General features: G+C 45.4%; 1 protein-coding gene across 10 annotated transcripts in view; it reads right to left on the reverse strand.

Annotated features, from left to right (window-relative positions):
* TBC1D5 (TBC1 domain family member 5) overlaps positions 1-17899 on the reverse strand; it is a 586162-nt gene that overhangs the window by 253252 nt on the left and 315011 nt on the right. The window lies entirely within an intron of this gene.

The following is a 17899-nucleotide window of genomic DNA, read 5'->3' on the forward strand; positions in this document are numbered from 1 at the left end:
TTTTGTAAATACCAACTCTGTGAAAAAATCATTATCTTTTTTTCCATGCAAATATCAGAATTTAAGTTATTACACATGACCACACCATTAGTTTTATTTGATTAAAACACCACTTTAAATGGAATGAGTTAGTCAATACTGCTTAAATGATCTCTGGATCAAAAATTCTACCAGGTGCTTTGAGGTAGTCTGAAATAAAAAGGGCAGAGTATTCACCTGAAAGGAGCTTAAACAGTTGTTTATAATGAAAGATGGCAACAACCCAAAGAGCAAATACAGAGGAGTGCAACACACCATGACTCTGTCAGCCCTGTGTATACGCGGCTTTCAAATCTGCAGATTCAACCAACCACGGATCAAAGATGTTTAGGAAAAACAAATTTTAGAAAGTTCCAAAAAGCAAAACTTGAATGTGCCAGCCTGCCAGCAACTATTTACACAGTATTTACATTGTATTAGCTATTATAAGAAATCTAGAGATGATTTATGTGAGGATAGGCACAGATTATATTTGTGAATATTACTGCATTTTATACAAGAGAGTTAAACAATCCATGGATTTTGGTATCTGTGGGAGTCCCGGACTCCATCCCTCATGGATACCAAAAGATGACCCTATAAGGGAAGAATGAATGTCATCCAAAAATAATCAGTCAGGATATAATAAAAGTAATACAGACAACCCTTACATTCATACACACTGACAGTGAAACATCAGAGAAGTTAAAAAAACAATCCCATTTACCATTGCAACAAAAAGAATAAAATACCTAGCGATAAACCACCTGAAGAGACAAAAGACCCGTATGCAGAAAACTGTAAGTCACTGATGAAGGAGATCAAAGTCGACACCAACAGATGGAGAGACGCCAGGTTCCTGGAGTGGAAGAACCAGTATCGGGAAAATGACCACACGACCCAAAGCAGTCTACAGAGTCAGCGCAGTCCCTATAAAACTACCAGTGGTATTTTTCAGAAAACTAGAACAAAAAGATGGGTGGATGGCATCACCAACTCAATGGACATGAGTTTGGGTAAATTCCGGGAGTTGCTGATGGACAGGGAGGCCTGGTGTGCTGCAGTCCATGGGGTCGCAAAGAGTCAGACATGACTGAGTGACTGAACTGGGAACAAAAAAATTTACAATTTGGATGGAAACACAAAAGATGCTGAATAGCCAAAGAAATCTTGACAAAGAAAAACAGAGCTGGAGGAATCAACCTTCCTGACTTCAGACTATACTACAAAGCTACAGTCGTCAAGATAGGACAGCACGGGCACAAAAACAGAAACACAGACCAATGGAGCAAGACAGAAAGCCCAGAGATAAGCTCACACGCCTATGGGCACCTTATCTTTGATGAAGAAGGCAAGAATATACAATGAAGAAAAGATATCCTCTTCAGTAAGTGGTGCTGGGAATAGTGGACAGCTATGGGTAAAAGAATGGGATTAGAAGGCTTCCTAACATCATACAGGAATAAGCAGTCAAATGGGTTCAATAACAAAAGGTCTGAACGAGAATTTTTAGGAGAGGAGGAACACAGAACGTCTGTGGGAAAGGTCACCCCATCAGAAGGAAAGCCCTGAGGGCTCGATTCTGAGCGCAGCGTGGAGCTAGTGACACAGAGGGCACGTGCTTCCGGGAGGTGCTGCCGGCTGGGGCAGGACGGCAGGGCGGAGGAGAGGCGGGAGGCACAGGCAGGAGCTTCCAAGGCAGCATTAAGCGGCAGGAGAGCCAGATGACGCTACACTTCTGAAGCCAAAAGGAAAGAAGAGAGTACTGGAGGGACTCTTAATTTGCAAAAAGACTGCAAGAGGAGAGTTGAGAGGAAGGAGAGAGGAGGATATTACACTGAGGTGAAATGGAGAGTCACAGGCCTGAGAAGAGCCTGTGTTCAGCTTTCTGCTGCACAGCTGCTGGCTGCGGGACTGGAGTAGACGGTTGCCTAACGGCCTCATCTCTGAAGCAGGATGATCACACTGCTCTTGGGACCAGGTGGGATGCTGCGGCAGCAGCAGGAGCAGGCCTGGCGGCGGGCGTCCAGCTCAGAGGCCACTGCTGGCCTGAGAATGGGCACTTGGCATGCCGCACGCGTGAATGAGGCGGCTCGGGGACCGGAAGATAAGAGAGTGCGCAGAAGGCTGGAGACCGAGAGCACAGAGGCACGGGCCGCGTCAGGGGACAGAAGAGCGGTCCTCCCGAGTCTCCAGAGGCGCAACCGCGGCTGTCAGTCACGTTCCGACTACTGCTTCCTATGGCTGGTGAGCTCAGCTGTTTTCTGCGTCCTTCTGATCCTCGCCAGGGCCCCTGTGCGAGTTAGAACTTTCTTTCCAGTTCAGGCTGGGACCCTGTGTGGACTATGCTAGTGGTTTGTGAGGCATCTCTTTCCTGATTCTAATTTTTATAATAAATTACAGCCTGTTTCATCTTAATCTGTTCATTTGACTTTGGTTTGAAATTCCCTTGGGTATATAGTTTGTCCCCAGACATAGGAGTCTGACCTCTTCTCCTGCAGCAAGGAAGCCTCTCTTTTGGGGCTTGGAATAAACAGTCCATGGGCTATCTCATATCCATGCATAAATCTCAGTGTGCTGGCCCTCTAGATAGCCCAGACTCAGGCTGCTGCTGCTGCTAAGTCGCTTCAGTCGTGTCCGACTCTGTGTGACCCCATAGACGGCAGCCCACCAGGCTCCCCCGTCCCTGGGATTCTCCAGGCAAGAACATGGACTGGGTTGCCATTTCCTTCTCCATTGCATGAAAGTGAAAAGTGAAAGTGAAGTCGCTCAGTCGTGTCCGACTCTTAGCGACCCCACGTACTGTAGCCCACCAGGCTCCTCCATCCATGGGATTTTCCAGGCAAGAGTAGTGGAGTGGGGTGCCATTGCCTTCTCCGGACTCAGGCTGGAGTTCCTAAAGAGGAGAAATTATCTGAAAGTAAAGTCAGAGCAAGAATAATAACTGTATCTTAGAAGACAAAGAAGTTCCAAAAAGTGTCAAAAGAACTAAAGTAGGAGATACATACAAAAGCTTGTTAAATGACTTATTTAGGACAAAAGAAATCTGCTAAAGCCTTTAAAAAGTCAGATACCCCAAATTAGAGCAATTAGGATGAAAGACAGGTGACTAGTTAATAAAATGCTGAGAAGAAATTTCCTGGAAAAACTTACGTCACTAAAGTAAAAATAGAGTAATCCTTCTGAGGTGAAATGGTTTCCTCTCCTTGTTCATCGGATGACTTAAATCTAGCCCTGCCTTGAAGCAGGCTTCCTATCTCATGACTGGACAGGTCACATGGCTGAGTGATTCTATATATCTGCTTCTTTAACACCACTTTGGAAATTGTCTATGCACACTGGACCACCAAATTCCCAATGGCTGCTGCAATCTGAATGGATTATGGGAGAAAGTGCTAAAACCTACAATATTCACTTTGTAACAAATATCCATGAACTATGAGTTTAATACCTTACTAAAAATGTAAATTATATTACATGTCAACTTACAGTTTCATTTAAATGCATACTAACCACTCACAAGATTAAAAACTAGAGATCTCTAAGAATCAAACTGCAGGTAGCTAATTTCAACTACCACCTTTAGCAAATACCCAGTCAGCTGAGACGTGCATCAGGCAGATAGGGTGTAGCTGTGCGGCGGTGCACTGCCCCGAGGCCAGGCTGCAGCTCAAGTGCGTTTATCAAGTCTCGGGGTGCCCTCTTTTTCAGAAAAGTATGACGTTCTCTAAATTGTGATAAAGAATCCATAGCATGAAACAAGTAAGGTATGAAAGATTTCAGAAGAGCTCTGAAACAGAGACAAAAGTTTATGCTATTTTCAGAATTTGAAAGAACTGACATTCAGAGAAGTTACCAGCTGAAAGAATCCGGCTCAGAAGGTAATAGGTAAGAACCGAACTGGAGAGATTAACACCCGCTCCAGTGTACCTGGGTAGTGAGCAAGGTAGCAGTACTTCCCAACCACTTTGCTAATCAATGAGTCAGAGATAGGCAGTGGAGTAAAATTCCATGAGTTTAGAGTTACACAGAAGAAGCTACGAGTCATAACATTGATGAATACACCTGAATAATAACATATTTCCTACAACAAATACTTGATTCTTGTATTATCAAGCTTCACGTGAGAAGGCATTCTATCTACAGGAATCAGAAATAAAAGGGAGAAAAGCAGTGAGCAGCTTCTCTAGGAATAGTGATAGGCAGCTTTGATGATAGGTTTTAAGCTTCAAAATAGCTTCCCTGACATCTGGTGTTGATTCAGGGCAGGTAATCTGAACAGCAGTCTAACCCAAATTATCACTGGGAAAGAAAAATCTGCTTTTGAAACAATAGCAAAAATCACAGAATACAGACCAAGGCTGGGATCAAAGTTGTTAAGATTTAGAAAAATCAAGAGTGACTCTGCAGTTTCATGCAAAAAGAGAAATGGTGGTAAATTCAGTAAAGATGAGAGAGAGAAAAAAATTTATGACTGAATTAGAGAAGTTTCGGAGAAGGCAATGGCATTCCACTCCAGTACTCTTGCCTGGAAAATCCCATGGACGGAGGAGCCTGGTAGGCTGCAGTGCATGGGGTCGCTGAGGGTCGGACACGACTGAGCGACTTCCCTTTCACTTTTCACTTTCATGCATTGGAGAAGGAAATGGCAACCCACTCCAGTGTTCTTGCCTGGAGAATCCCAGGGACAGGGGAGCCTGGTGGGCTGCCGTCTATGGGGTCGCACAGAGTCGGACACGACTGAAGCGACTTAGCAGCAGCAGAGAAGTTTATGATTCACTCAAGCCAAACCATCAGAAAGAAGAGAAAAAGGAGAAAAGAATCACAATAAATGGGAACTGAAGATGAATTCTGTTATTATAGAAAATGAGAGTCCAAGAGAAGGAATTTCTGAATTTGGCCAAAAAAGAAAGTAGAGATGATAAATAGATGAGGATGAACTGATAAGCAAAGAGAAAGGAATATCCAAGTATTCCATGATGGGATTTAGACTAATATCATCTAACATTTTTACTTGGTAGAAACAAAGGTAATAATTCTGATTCAACTTAATTGATCAACATTTAAAGTACAGGAGTTTCTCTCTCAAGATTTGTGGAGGTATTAAACAGACAAATTTTATATACTGCAAATTAACATCAAGAGGTATAAACATAATATCAAGAGGTATAAACATCTGGTGTATGCATTTTGTTTTGTAACTTGAAATAACTCCAAATTCGTAGGCAATACAGATTTCATTTTAAGTTTAAAAAATATTTCAGTATAGAGAATTCCAACATTTATAAAGAGACAATAATGGACTGAACCCCAGCACAGTCACCCAGTTTCATCATTAATAATTCCCTTTTATGTATACTCCTCTCTCAGCGCTGCACTTTGAAGCAAACCTGAGACATCACTAATATTGCAGGACACATTTATTTCTAAAATATAAAGACTCTCTAAAAACACAACCATAGTACTCCTTTAACACTATAACTAGTAAAAATAATCAACTGATTAAACCAAATATGCAGTCAAATGTTCAAATTTCCCTAAAAGTTTTTCGGTTTGTTTCAATCAAGTTCCAAGAAGCATCTGTACACTGAAATTTGTTGATATATCTCTTAAGACGTATTCTACAAACTTGTCCCTTCTTTCCTTCCTTGCCTTCTCTTCCCTTCCTCTTTTTCTCTCCCTCTCTCTTTTACAATGCATTTGTTAGAAAAACTAAACTCTTTACCCTGTAGAAACTTCCCACATTCTTAATTTTACTTGCTGTTCTTCCACTTTATGGAAACACATTCCTCGTCCCCCTGTATTCCCATAAACTGGTAAGAAGGTCTAGAGACTTCAACAGGTTCAAATTCAACTTTCAACACGACCCTTCATGGAAGATATGGTTGCTTCAAGGGCGCGATCCCGAATCCTTCAGTGCTCCTCCCACACAGAGGTGGGGCAGCCTAATGCCACCCCTCTGCACAGGCACGGTCCTCAGCGACACGCTTCTCACGAAGAGACGGCAACGCGAGCAATGCTACCACACAGCTTCCGTCCACCTCCCCATCTGCAAACAGCCGCGGAATCCAGACACTACACTGCTAGGAAGTCAAGCAGCCACGAGAGGCCCTGGGGAGGTGTTCCAGCTCCAGCTCCAGAGAATGTCTCTCCCGAGTTCCAGCCTCAAAAGCCAGACAGATGGACATGCCTTCCGATGATTCTAGTCCTTAAACTTCGAGCTGGCCTGGCTACCACTACATGGAACAGAGACAAACGGCCTGCTCAGCCCTCCTCAAGTCGGAGATTCATCAACAAAACTGATTCTGCCGTTCTCTGAAGCTTTGGGAGTGGTTTATAACACAGAAGTGGACAACGGGTACAGATGGCGCCGGGTGCCTTCATCAGGAGGCAGAGATCTTTAGGTTTTCTCTCTTTCTGTGACAATCACTGATCACTGTCTAGGCTGATTCATCAGAGGTTGTAAGATGGTAAAACTATAACTCTATCATGTTTTCTTTCACTGTTATCTAAAATATATAATGAACAAAAATTGACCCTTGTCAATGTTTAGTTATCCTGAAGCACAGACCACTATCATTTTGAAACAATGCTGTTGATTTCCATTACATTTACTCATGGATGCCTGTGGACACCTAAGATCTATGAATGACAAATGGCACTAATTCTGTCACAAAAGCAGCTTATGACAACTATTCTACTTGCTTTCTGGATGTCTTCCCATGTGACTGCAGGCTATGGGGGTGGGTCAAGACGCGAGAGAGGCAGGACAACAAAACCCCAACTTCAGACCAAGAACGAGGAGCCCAGGTACCTGACGGGAGTCAACCCGGAAGACCTGAATTCAATACGGCCTGGCTGGTCATGACCCAGACAAAAAGGGAGTGAGGCAAATATCCAAGGAATATCCATGATGGAGAGTTCCTCAGACAACAAAGAGACACAACGAGTGTTTCCTAAGCAAGAAAAGGGTTAAGACAAGACTGAAATGACAAAGGGCTTTGTCACTGCATTACGGCACCTAATTAGGTAATGAGAAGTATTAAAACAGACAAAGCACTGGGCCCAGATGAATTACTGAAGATGCAAGTATTCAATAAGATGTCCCGAGGGAAAAAACAAAGCCCTTGGTGAAGGTTTATCGCCAAGCAGGAGGATGGAGCCGCACCGGAGGGCTTGCAGGAACAATAACTGATGCTGTGTCCACACTTCAAACCCAGAACTTTAAACCACCAGCATCCATCTAAAATTTAAAATGAGCTGATGAAAACTCCCTAGAATACGATTAAACACCAAAATAACTATAATGTCTTACTCTAGTTCATTGTTTTATTAAAGGAAAACTGAAATAAAAATCAAGCAAAAACCAGAGGGGTGAGGTGAGCCGGGAGGAAAGGAGGACAGACACTTTCATTCCTGTCCTCCCTGCTTGGGATGATGGCTTCACCACCCCACATTCAACCGAATCCGCCCTCTGCTCTTTCCAGGGAGGAAGCTGGACTGAACATCCCAGCATCCTCTCCAGGGCGCCGTGGCCGCTGGGACGAGAGCGGCCACGACAGGCGACCACAGAGGGCCACTCCTGAGCGCATCCCACCTCAGGCGCTGCCCACATTTCCACTTCCGGCTGGACAGAGCGGAAAAGGGCATCTGGGAAACCTGGGAGGCTGCATACGGACTGTGCTGGTTTTAAAAATACACCTGCCAATTCTTTAACACACTGCCTTTCCTTCTTGGGTTGTTTGCTTTAGGGGAAGGCTCCTCTAGAGAAAGGGCACTTAAGCAGCACCACGGAGAGACCCACATGGGTCCTCTAGCCCTCAGCAGCCTCCACACCACCCCAGCTCCAGCTGACACCTGACTGCTCAGAGGTCCCAGGGCCTTGGCTGCTCCCAAATGTCCAACAACTATGAAATATGTAGCAAGAGATAATGAATACAGCTTTTAATACCTGAAACTGGGCTGTTTCTTTTTTTTTTTTTTTAATATGCAGTAGAGGTAGCTATGGGACTGGACAGAAGCTGGAACGTTGCACAGAGCCACAGTGAAAAGACTAAAGGATATGAAAGAGACGATTAGCCAGCCAGACAGCCCATGAGGCTGCCAGCGAGGGTGAAAGTCAAAGTGAGGAAAACATCGTAAGAAAAGTGGAGACAAAGATTCCTTATTGGGTACTAGCAACTCAGCAGTATCTGTTTATTTGGATATTGCAAATGTACCCAATACCCAGGTGATCGGGCCCAAGAGCCTGTCTAGGCAGTGCGGAGCTGCCCCTGGGCTGCGTGTCCCTTACAACGAAGGAAAGAGGGAAGCGGAGGGAAGCACTGCTCAACACGAAGGGATGTCAAGCCCAACCTTGTCTCCTTCTCATCCTGTCGAGCCACACACGAAGCATTAAGACTCTACTTCTGGGCCAAGATCAAACATAAGACACAGAAAAGCAAGGTCGAAAGATGTAACAAAGGATGTGAATGTAAAATCCTTTGTTAAGCTCCCAGAAAACTCTCAAGTGGCACTTCAGAGAACCCTCCTGTCAGACAAGACACCCCGATGCCCTGGAAGGACCTAAAAAGTATGCCTGACAGAGGCTGCAGTAGTCAGGGGTCAGGAACGCTGCCAAGCACCCCACACTGTACAGCAGAGAGTTAATTGGTCTAAAACGTCAATATTCCCAAGGTTGAGCAACTCTCTATTAGAATATGTGAACCCAGAGGGCAGAAACCATAGGGGCGTATTTAATCTCCACAGTTTTCTGGGTAAGACTTGAAGCAGCCCACTCATGCTTCCATCTCCTGTTTGCTCCACAAAGTGTTATGCATACAGAAGGTGTTCAATAAGAGCTTCTTCAATTGAAAAAACAAGTGGTAAATTCAGGCAATTCAGGCAAATAAGATTAACATAAAATATTACAGACTAGCAGAAAGACCTGGAGTCCCAGGTAGTATTTCCACTGCAGCCAGTTATATTTTCTTAAGTCATTCTTTCTGAGCTTCAACTTTATGTACTTGCAAAATAAAAGGATTTAAGATGATTACCAATGACAGAATGCTTATTATGGATGCCAGGTGCTGGGGAACAGCAAAAATATAAAAACATAAAACTAAGTACTTAAAATCTAGACAAGAAAATAGATATTACACAGATATTTTAAAAAGGAAGATAATTACAATAAAATCTGCAGGGTTCTACAAAAGAATGGAAGAGGCACTGTTTTCTTTATCAGGATCCTCAACTTCTAGAATAGTAGCTGCTACCTAGTAATTTCTCAAGTAGTATTTGCTGAATGAATAAGTAAGTCCAGAAACCTACAAACCAACCAACCAATGAAAAATGCAAGTTCAGTCGTGAACTTGGACTGGGGTGAGAAGGCAAAGCTTACTAAAGGCTAGACCACAGTTCTGCTGCCTTTGTTCTTTGCAACAAATGACGATAAGAGCATTATGTGACTTTCACAGGCCATAAACTAGAGGTGAACCCTGATTTTTAAAAGGCATAGAAAAGAAAGCAGAAATCTGTTGTGATGACAAGGGTGTGAGCCAGCCCAAGAGGACAGCAGGACAGTTTCCCAGTGCCTAACAGGGACAGTGGAGTTTGGAATCACCACCCGGGTGAGAAGACTTAGGATGACTGGAAATGTCCAAGAATGACAGTGGGGACAGGCAGTGGGCCTGGGGTTCAGGGCGGCGTCGGTCACCATCTGAATGGAGGTTTCAGCAAAGGTTCCTTCTAGTTCTCCAATGCCCTGAGTTACACAGCAAGCAACCCCACTGCCTCATTGCCTCAAATAAAAGAAAAAACAAAAAACTTTCTACTGATACCATAAAGGTGAAAAATTGAGAAGAAAAAAAAAAGGTAGAAATATGCACTTTAAGTGCAAGGCTCTGTCACACTGAAAGACTTCATTTTGCAGTATTTCGACAATTAAGAAAAATTTTAAAGCAATTTAAAGCATTTATCCTTGAAATAGTAAAGTAGTGTCAATTCCAAATCTGCATGAAAGTCCCTAAAATGCTGTGCGTCTACTGACCGGGCTGGCGGACAAGGAAGGGAGTACTCCGCCGCCCAGCGGACTTCCCCTTTTCACCTCTTCACGGTCAGTATGTGAAGCCCCCGTTTAGAAATATAAACAGTGCTAAAGACGCTGGCTTCATTACACAGCCCATCTCCCAGGGAGAACCCTTCTGGCCCGCAGCTCGCGGCGGACTGTGCGGCCGCTGCGGGGCCTCCGCCGCCGCCAGGCTCCAGCGGCCAGGGGCGCGGGTGCAGTCACAGCATCAAGACCGCCGAGGACGCACCTCCATTTTCACGCAGATGCTAGAAAAAAATTTTAAGCTTAAAAATATCCCATAAATTGGAACAAATAGGTAGTAAGAATCTGCATGCTTACATGCAGCAGAAATGAGAAAAATACATGTCACACACATGAGCAGTACAAGATATACATACTTCTAAATACATACAGGGAACAGCGAGAATCCAATATTTTGCTTTTACCTTGAGAGTTGTGAAATAAGGAAGGACTACAGGCCATTTGACGGAAGAATTGTTTCTTGTGTTCCTGAAAATCTGCTTCTCCCCCTCTTTAATATTTAAGAAACACACACACAGGTTGCCGACAACCCGCGGAGAGCGGCTTGTGTTGTCGTTTTCACTTCCGCGGCTGTGAAAAAGTGCATATGTGAGGGCTGGTCGTGCACGCACAAGCGTGGACGGCGCCGGCATCAGACGGAGCCACAACACGGCACCAAGCACAGCCGCTCGGCGGGGTGTGCCTGCAGTCCACCTCGGGAGACTGAAAATATAAATACAAGCTGCTATTTTGGTGTGATCACACGAACGTGGCAGCTTGTGTGGTTTTTTTCTCTCTAACATTTTAACACTGGGCAGATTGTCTGCATTAACACACACCAAAATCAATTCTGCTCTGAAATTGCTTGTAAAATTTTTCTTTCCCTGAGGAATTTGGTTTTTACTTAACTAAAAAAAGGGGCGTGGAGGAAACTATATAAAACACACCAACATTTAGGACATCTGAACTCGGCACTAGTGTGACAATCACTGCTGGATTAGAGAACCAGCATTATTTCTCTGAAAAATGGGAAATGTGTAGAAGACGGACTTTAAATAAGGAGGGGAAAAAAAAAAAACAACTTTGTAAAATCACTTTTGTACATTATTAATACAGAAAAAATTCTCAAAGTAGTCTAATTTTACACTATCCACTACATAATAACTAAATTTGATCAAAAACTCATATAAGACGTGTACACTATAAAAACTGATGGAGGTTTCTTAAGGGCAGAGACAGGAAACAAAAGTAAGTATGTCTCTAAAAGTTCACTGTGAATAAAAAATAAAATGCATATATTCCTATGATATATAGTACAAAAATATAACAACAACCAATTTATTCTCACAGTGCTGTGCAGCACAACTTTCTACAATGATAGATGTCCGTATCTGGGCTGGCTTGTACAGTAGCCGTTAGCACTTGAGAGAGTGTGATGAAGACTTATTTTATTTATTCTAAATTAATTTCAATTTAAATCTCCACATGTGCCTGGGGGCTATCAAACTGGACAGTACACATCTATGGTTTTAAAGAGAAAGTTTTAGCGATTATTAATGAATCCACAAATATCAAATGACAATATAAAAAAAATTGAGGAAACAAAGTTTGCTGAAATAAAGAGTCTAAAGTTTGGACCATATGGGGAATACAAACAAAAGGGATCGTCGAATGAGAAGGCTGGTGAAAGGTCTAATCGTGTCTTGGAGAACCAAGTGGGACAGAGTGGAATGAACTCAAGAGTGAGCTGCCTGAGGTGCAGACGGCAAGAGCCCTACACAGAACCACGGAAGACCAGAAGCTGGGGATGGTGGCCCGAGAGGCGACCAGACCAACCTGTTATCGTCACAGTTACAATGATAAAAGGAAGCTAAATTTTAATCATTTAATTCAAGAGAGGCATCTGAACTAAAGACGACACTATTTGGCAATAGCCTATAAATATGTTAATTTGCAAGTGATATTATAGACACTGTAAATATACTTTTAAAATAATCCTTGATAGATCAAATAACAGACTTCTTTAGTGAAATGAAAATGATACTTTATTCTGAACTCAGTATTTCCCATCATTTTAAATAATACTGAATTTCATATAATGTTAAGCCTTTGAAGCATGGCAAAACTGGTTCAGAACGGACAGCTCAAGTTCTGAAGTAGAAATGCTATAAATTGGAAGCTACTTGATTTACCTTTTGATTATCAGTTTTTTCCCCATTCACGAATAAAAATGAGAACAGTAACAACCTCATTAGGCTGAGATAAGGAACAATTAATTGAAATGAATACAAAACGTTTTGAGGCAAAAAAGGTTAGTAGAATAAAAGAATATTAAAATTAGTTGAAAGAGAAGATAATATTTAATTCAATGACATATTCAGATCAAATAAATTCTATAATGAGAAAACAGCACAGCTTATGAGATGAAATTATCTTGTTTAAACTCAGACTAGAAGGCGGATAATAGTATTTTTTCAGTGTGTTTATGTTTCTAAAGATTGGAAGTGTTAGAGATGTTATTACGAAAATTGAAAAACACTGATCGTAAGTGGTAGGATTCACAATCAATGAGCATTAATTAGGCACCACCCTGACTCTGTAGTAAGACAGAAACGCCCCCCAGGGGTTACCACGAGGTCTGAAACATGAGACCTGGGGTAACAACCAGGTAGGTACTTTTTCCCCCCCGGTATTTTCCACCCTTTATTCTGTTTCCCTCGGGGTCTTATAAGTTACAGCAACACAAGTACTTGACACTGATAATAACATAATGAAAGTGAAAGAAATACGGAAACTGTTTGGAGGAGCACAGAATTTAACACATTAGTTTACGTCCGTGTTTCCCTGGGAGAGTACTTGACTTGTTTTCCCAAGCTCCACTGAGCAGGGGCCGAGATCCCATTGTGCACGGCATTCAGTACTGAGCTAACATTCTCAGGTATTTACAGAGTAGAACCATTAGGTAGGCATGGCTTCCCTTGTAGCTCAGCTGGTAAAGAATCCACCTGCAATGCAGGAGACCTCAGTTCAATTCCTGGGTCAGGAAGTTTCTCTGGAGAAGGGATAGGCTACCCACTCCAGTATTCTTGGGCTTCCTTGGTAGCTCAGACAGTAAAGAATCCGCCTGCAAGGCAGGAGACCTGGGTTGGATCCCTGGGTTGGGAAGATCCCCTGGAGAAGGGAAGCTTCAGTATTCTTGCCTGGAGAATCCCCGTGGACAGAGGAGCCTGGCAGGGTACAGTCCATGGGGTCGCAGAGAGTTGGGCACAACTGAGCACAGCACAGTCTGCCTCAAGTAGGCATGGGGTCGTGAGTCGGGAACACTTAAGACAGGTCTCCCAGATCGGAATACGAAGCTATGGGAGTTTCTCTGGTGCTCTTGTATGTCCTCTTTCCATCGTAGTACTGCTATCCTGCTCTTTACATTTTTTTTAGGTCTGCTTTCTCTACTAGACTTTGAGCTTCTTAAGGACCCACACCATATTTATCTTGGCATATGCAATGCTAAGGAGACTAATATAAATGTACTGAATACACTGGCAAGTCTAAATAAACTTGAGCAATATCAAAGAAACGTAAGTAATATCATTACAAAGTTATTAAGAAAATGCCACTGGAACACAGAACAGGCACAAATTATTTCCAGTTGTAAAGACTGCTTCAGGAACAGGGTGGTGATGAACACAGGCTTGAAGGATGAGCTGTGGGGACTCAGGGTACAGCAGGGGGGAGCGGCCCTGGAGCAGAGGAGCTGCATGGAATGCAGAACCTGCGCAGAAACAGCACCTCTCTGCAGCCCCGTGGACTGCGGTCCACCAGGCTCCTGTGTCCATGGGCTTTACCTCTGAGGGTTGAAAACTCCATCATAGGGAGACCCACACAAAACTGTAAGATTCACCTCTAGAAGCTCGGCCAAGTTCCCACAGTGAGTATCAGAGAAAAATCCCCTCAGCTATGGCAGGGGGAGGGGAGAGGGGCCAACCTGGACAGAGGGGGAGTCAGCTCTTCTGAACGAGGCCTGCCTGCAGGGAGAACGAGTTACCCAGAGCCCAACCTGCTGAGACTCCATGGGCCCCTGACTGACCTGGGGAGAGGGAAATGCCCAGCCCAACCCCCACCACAGCCATCCTGTCCATCTAAGGGGAAGGGCGATCCGAGAAACACTGTGAAGGGCATAGTCCAGAGGCACAGAAAGACTGACCGTACATCTAAAGGACACTTCCCCTCTCCCCTCAGCTCCTCACATTACAAACAGCCTACTGACAGCAGCGCCTTTACCCAGGGAGCCACATCTAGCCGTCATAAAGCAAAACCCAACACCAAAGCTACAAGGCCTGGAGGCAGAAAGGACGATTGGAAGACACAGAGCAAGCCTCAGAACCAAAGAAATTGCAATTATGAAGTCAGGGGTTTAAAACAAGTATGATTAATACACTCAGGGCTCTAATGGATAAAGCAGACAGCATGTAAGGACAGACAGGCAATGTAAGTAAAAAATAGAAATCCTAAGAAAGAACCAAAAATAAATTTAGAGGTATAAAACAGGGTAACAGAGAAGAATGCCTTTGATGGCAGAGAAGGCAATGGTACCCCACTCCAGTGACCTTGCCTGGAGAATCCCAGGGACAGAGGAGCCTCATGGGCTGCCGTCTGTGGGGTCGCACAGAGCTGGACACGACTGAGCGACTCGGCAGCAGCAGCAGCAGCAGCAGCCTGTGATGGGCTGAGTCATCAGGTAGACTGGAAGCAGCTGAGGAAAGAATCTGAGCCCAGGATGTCTCACCAAATCCTCAGCAACTGAAAAGCACGAGAAAAAGACTGAAAAAAAAATAGAACAGAGCATTCAAGGGCTCTCACGGGGATATAAGGAGAAGAGAGAAAAGAGCAGGAGAAACATTTGAAGAGACAATCACTGAGAAAATTGCCCAAAGAATGTCAGCTACCAAACCGCAGGACCAGGAAGCTCAGTAGCCACCGCGCAGGACCAATGCCCAAAGAACGACACCTCAGCACATCGTTTTCAAACTGCAGAAAATCAAAGACAGAGTTCTTAAAGGTTGGGGGGTGGGGAATGGTGGGACTTCATCTTACCTATACAGGAATCAAGAATTACATTCAACTTCTCTTCAGAAACCATGCAGGACAGAAGAAGGTGGACTGAAAAATTCCAAGTGTTTGAGAAGGAGAAACCTGCCCAACTAGAATTCTGCGTGCTACAAAACTACCCTTTAAAAGTGAAGGAGAAATCAACCTTTCTCCGACAAGCAAAAATTGAGAGAATTTGTCAGTAGACTTGCCTTACAAGGAATCATTTTAAAACCCAACATCATGCTGCCTATGAAACCACTTTAAAAATAAAGACACATAGAGTAAAAGGAAATAGTTGGAGAACAATATACCATGCTGCTGCTGCTGCTAAGTCACTTCAGTTGTGTCTGACTCTGTGCGACCCCATAGACGGCAGCCCACCAGGCTCCCCCATCCCTGGGATTCTCCAGGCAAGAACACCGGAGTGGGGTGCCATTGCCTTCTCCATGCTAACACTAGCTAAAAGATAAAAAAGGGCACCGACTAATGAAATAGGGGTCAATTCTACAAGAAGACATACAGGCCATAACAAGAACCACCTAACAACAGAGCATCACACTGTGCAAGGCAAAGTCTGACAAAACTGTGAAGAGAAATGAAAGGGCAAGTGAAGCCACTTCATCGTGTCTGACTCTTTATGACCCCATGGATTGCAGCCTACCAGGCTCCTCCGTCCATGGGATTTTCCAGGCAAGAGTACTAGAGTGGGGTGCCATTTCCTTCTCCAAGGGATTTTCCCGACCCAGGGATTGAACCCAGGTCTCCCACACTGCAGGTAGACGCTTTACCCTCTGAGCCACCAGGGAAGCCCAGGAGAAAGGAAAGAATCCATTATTACAGCTGGAAACGCTAACACCCTTTGATCAGACATGGACAGAACCGGCAGGTGGCACCAGTAAGGACAGAGCTGAACACTGCAACATCATCAACCAACTGGATCTAAATGACATCTACAGGTCACTTTTATCCAACAAAGCAGGATATGCATTCTCCTCCAGCTCACATAGAGCATTCTCAGAGGCAGATCCCATTCTGGGCTATAGAATACAGGTTAACAAATTTCACAGAAGAGGAATCATACGATGCCTGCCCCTAGACCACAGTGGAATTAAACTAGAAGTCAGTAACACAAAGGGAACTGGACAGTCTGAAAAGGAACAGTGTGTGTGTTAGGGAGTCTGGATAAGCACGTCTTCTGCAAAACCAGAGGGTCACAGCAGGTCCAGACAGGAAAGTAGGGGCAAGACTAGGATTCAAGACAGGGTTCAACACATGAGTTGGACGGGAAAAGCAAGTTAATGGAGTCAAGGGAAACAGACAAGAGACTCCCAGGTGAGAGGTGAAAGGCCCCTAAACAGTGATAACAATGGAACAGAACTGAGGAGTAGGAGAAAGCCACAATAATCCAATACAAGTCCTCAGCTTGTATCTGCTCCAGACCACCTGCAGTCCACGTTGCTCACACTCACTGCCCTTCCAGGGGCCGCGCCCCCTCTATCCCCGCCCACAGCACAGCAGCCACCCTCTCCCAGGTCCCAAGCTCCTGACACACCCTCCAGGCGCCCCAGCCCTCCTCCCTGACACACCCTCCAGGCGCCCCAGCCCTCCTCCCGGGTCTGCACTCCCCTCAGCTCCTCCAGGCGCCCCAGACCTCCTCCAGGGTCCCACGCTCCCCTCAGCTCCTCCAGGCACCCCAGCCCTCCTCCAGGGTCCCACACTCCCCTCAGCTCCTCCAGGCACCCTATCCCTCCTCCAGGGTCCCACACTCCCCTCAGCTCCTCCAGGCACCCCAGCCCTCCTCCAGGGTCTGCACTCCCCTCAGCTCCTCCAGGCGCACCAGCCCTCCTCCATCCCGGGTCTGCACTCCCCTCAGCTCCTCCAGGCTCCCCAGCTCTCCTCCAGGGTCTGCACTCCCCTCAGCTCCTCCAGGCGCACCAGCCCTCCTCCATCCCGGGTCTGCACTCCCCTCAGCTCCTCCAGGCGCCCCAGCCCTCCTCCAAGGTCTGCACTCCCCTCAGCTCCTCCAGGCGCACCAGCCCTCCTCCATCCCGGGTCTGCACTCCCCTCAGCTCCTCCAGGCTCCCCAGCTCTCCTCCAGGGTCTGCACTCCCCTCAGCTCCTCCAGGCGCACCAGCCCTCCTCCATCCCGGGTCTGCACTCCCCTCAGCTCCTCCAGGCGCCCCAGCCCTCCTCCAGGGTCCCACGCTCCCCTCAGCTCCCTCAAGCCTCCCCACTGCAGGTGGGGTCAAACCCAAACTCCTAGCCATGGTTGGCGGAACAGCCTACCAGACATCCCTACCGCCACCTCCACCCCCAGCAGGCCTGCTGACCCTCAGCTCACTCTCACTGAAGACTTGGCATCAGCTGCTCTCTCAGCCTGGAAGGTTCCTCCTCCAGATCACCACATTGCTGGCTTCGTAACATGTTTCAGCTCAAAGAGGACCTTCTCAGAGATGCCCTTTCTGACGCCTCTCCTAAAACAGCAACCTGTCTGGCTGTGTTTAAGATTATCGGTTTTGATTTCTTCCCAGCAGTCACTGCCCTCTTCCTTCCATGACTCTCTGTATCTACACGGGCTTATGTCTCACTCCCCAGCGCCCCGCACTAAAATGTACATCCCACGACAACAGGAAACTCGTCTGTCTTCCCCACCACGCTGATCTCCCATGCAGTGGACGGGTCTGAAGCACAGGAGACAGACAGTCAGTCATAACCACCCAACTC

Source organism: Bubalus bubalis, chromosome 1, assembly GCF_019923935.1.
Source record: "Bubalus bubalis isolate 160015118507 breed Murrah chromosome 1, NDDB_SH_1, whole genome shotgun sequence".
Lineage (NCBI taxonomy): Eukaryota > Metazoa > Chordata > Mammalia > Artiodactyla > Bovidae > Bubalus > Bubalus bubalis.